Below are 3,811 nucleotides of genomic sequence, written 5' to 3' on the forward strand. Positions count from 1 at the left end.
CACACACACACACACACACACACACACACACACACACACACACACACACACACACACACCTGCCTCATTAGTTATCCAGAAGGTAAAGGTAGGATCTCACTGGAATGAAACTACTTGGCAGCATTTGTGAAGAAGTAATGTCTCACAGTGTTTGTGGGGWTTCTCAGTTTCCTCGTGTGCCGCAGAGTTGCACAGCATTAAGTTTGAATTTTGAACAGAAAAGGTGCAAGATCTTATTTTTTAAAATAGAGCTGTCATGAGTATCTCCATCCTCTTCAATTAATCAGTTGGGGTTTATATAAAGTGGAACTGCAATGCTTTGATTTGAATTCCTGCTTACTGTAACTCCACAAGCCCCTCTTTCACCCTTTTTCCAAGGTGTTTCTCAGAGCAGCTTGTTTTGATGCTGTCTCTTTAAATTCATACAAAGCGCTTTATGATTGTATAGCATTGTAGAAACATTTTATTTACAAATTAATTAAAATGTCAGAAACAGAAGACTTGTCCATCCGTCCTTGTTGGAGCCAGAGTCTGACCCAGAGCCAGAGGAGAATAAAGACCTCCAAATTGTAGTTGGTAAGTTCTGCTTGGCAATTCTGTTGCAAAAATTGTGAGGTAACATCTCAGAAATTGTTATAGAAGATAGAGAAAATGGAACGTGTTGGAAAAATATGACCCAAACAGAGGATAAAGATATCTAAATTTTTCTAGAGACGATAAGTATAAAACAAAAGTGGATTTTGCATAACCCTTCTTTAGTTTTTCAAGTGAATWAAATCTTAAACACGGTTCAAAAAGACTAATTTATTCTCAAAATAACTCTGAGAACATCTGGAGCCACAGTGTCCATCATTCCCATTTTACAGATAGACAGTATAGATATAGATTTAAATGGATATATAAATAAACTTAGGACAAAAAGTAAGAAACTTTATGTTTGGTAGATTATTTTGTTGTAACAATGCTTCTTGGCAATAAATCTTATATCTGGCACTGATTGGCAGCACCTGGAGGCACCAGAAGCTCAAGTGTCAATAAGAACAGCAAAATAATCTGTTTGGCAGAAAAAAATTGTAAATTTTTCACATGTGCAAGCTTGACTGCTCATCCCACAAATGAATGTAACTTGCAAATGTGGCACCGTTTAAAAGGGACATTAATGATACAGTATAAGATTTATTGACAAGATTTGTTACAACAAAAGAAGAATTTACAAAGCACAGATGTCCTTACTTTTTGTGCTATGTATATTGTATATAAATATGCAAATTCTTGTCAAATTTTGGTCCATAATTAGTTAGGAGTTCATGCAAATGTAATTTACAGGAATTCCAAGTGAAATTGTGATTCTTCAAACTGTCATGGTTCTGTCCGCTGCAGGTAAAGCATTCAAAGTGGATCTTGTTCCTGTTGTGGTTTGAAATGAGAACAAAATCCTTGATCCAAACTTTCTTCATAAGACTTGGCTATAGAAAAAGCTGGTGGGTGTGCGAGGGTCTCAGAGTGGAGCTGCTGCTCCTCCACATCAAAAACAGTAAACTGAGGGAGGTTCAGGTATCGGATCCTGAACATATCACTGAGAGAGGTGTCTGTTTGACCTGCTGCCGCAGCTGAGGTTAGAAAGCATGCTATCTACAACAGGTAAGATAATCACTATTCATAACCTTACCACAGAATCTCCATGACAGATCTGTCAGACTGAACAAATATTCCATGTAAACATTTTGTATTTGTCATTTTGTTATAATTTACCCAGACGTGTCGAGTTAAAGTGATTACGCTCAAACTGCTTCATGGAAACATAAATCTGCAGCAGCCGTGGGCCCCGGTGGACCTCACGTATCCAGAAAAACGTGCACTCAAACGGCTACAGATGGTGTCATAAAGAGCGTCTCAAGGGCTCCCCAGGGTTCAGCTTTCATAATCACATTTCAACTCAAACATGTAAAACTCTCAGAAGGCACGAGTCGCGAGGATTTACTGCACTTTTAGCCTTCATARCGTGATGAAAAAGCTTGTTTTAATTCAAAACCAAAAATGGCAGTACAACTTTTTATTTTTCACAGAGGTAGGACAATTTGGCAAAACATCTACTCTGGAAACTGCACGATCCTTCAGCCTAAGTGCAAAACATAAAGTATTATTAGTGTTTTATTGCTTCTTTACCAGCTTATAAAATTCTAATTACATCAAAGGAAAAATAATAGATAATTAAGAAGAAAAAAATGCAGAGGTCTGATGATGAAGTCTTAAACAGATAAGAGGTACAAAAGTTGCAAAAATTTACCAGGTGGCAGAATTAATATTTTGTTCAGAAACAAACATACAAACTCATTAACGATTGGAAAACATAAGCACTCTGTGGAGGCATAAATAAATAAAATATAGTGAGGTCAGTTTTTTTCTAATCACTTCATAGAGTCCTTAAAGTTTGCATAATTTGTGAAAACTGTACTTTCAGTTAGAAGCGCATTGAAGTGACTTCATTTTCAGCTTGATTATATTTTTTGTCAGTGTTTTGTTACAAGCCACTGGCTCAAAGGGAAGCAATGAGAGCACAAGACTAAGTGATGAAGTTAACTAAAAAAGCAGTTTATTAACACTAAAATGCAAGTTGTACGGGAAGACCACCAGCTATGCTGCGTTCAGGCTGCCTGCCGCAGAGAGGAGAGAGCATCCCCTCTCCCTCAGGAAGGGCGTGGCACATTGATGCAGGCCGAGCACACCTGCAGAGGGTTGGCATGAKTGCAGGTGAGGAGACGACCTGAAGGGAGAGAGACACGCATTAACAGTTTAAACTAAAACAGAACTTAAAGTGCTTTGTTTGGTTTAAAGTGAGATTCAGTGGAGAGGTTATGAACAGTTAAYATCTTACCTGCTRWACAAAGCTCTTTGAGCGACCTCYGTTTGATTCTAACCAGACTGATGAGCTAAAGACTAGTCCGAGTGGAGGCAAGGTGGATTATTATCATACTAAAATTACTATTTCCAACATTTCATAGCTAATCATGCTAATGGTAATTTACATTTCCGTCAGTTTCATCTTCGACCTTCGTTTACATTTAGGCAAATTATGTGATTGTCTGTAAGAGAAGGCAGCAGCAGCTAGCTTTAGSACTTTTAGCAGGAATTTAATATCTACTTCATTTGGAGTAGGGCTGGGCCATAACATATCATTCACRATAATACCAGTAAAAAAAAAAGTTGTCCGGGAAAATGAATTATATCATGATATGCTAATTTCATGACCGACGTCATTTTGCCCATGTCGGTRTAGACAAACCTGCTTGTTTTCTGTTGCGGTCTGGTTAAAGCCGCCCAGTCTGATACAGGTTTAAACAGATGCTGCTTTYAACAAATCAAACGAACCCCACAGCTTTATCTAATCAGAGCAGAGCAGGGTGGGCCTACCGGTCAGCCTGCRGCTCCTGTCCTGACTGAACAAACCTCATCCTCCACACTTGGCTCCCGAGCTACCCGAGACTTTGGTTTCTAAAATCTAACACACTATAAGTTTATGTTCAGAGCGTCGTTATCGAACAGATATGTCCAACTTTGTTCGTCTGATCAAACTTCTCTCCTGGACAGCGCTGTTACGAAAGCACACCGGCTGAGTTGTCCTGTGAGAATACATGTATGAATAAATGATTACATGAGCTCTCTAAATAATATCATTTTGAAAGAAATAGTTATTTTACTAATAGATAAATCAGTCAGTCTAATAAAAACATGTAGTTATTTTGTGCAGTACAAAAGACATTTGGTATACTTTTTAAAAATGTAAAATAATTGTACATACATACATAATGTG

Source organism: Austrofundulus limnaeus, unplaced genomic scaffold, assembly GCF_001266775.1.
Source record: "Austrofundulus limnaeus strain Quisiro unplaced genomic scaffold, Austrofundulus_limnaeus-1.0 Scaffold38, whole genome shotgun sequence".
NCBI classification, from domain to species: domain Eukaryota; kingdom Metazoa; phylum Chordata; class Actinopteri; order Cyprinodontiformes; family Rivulidae; genus Austrofundulus; species Austrofundulus limnaeus.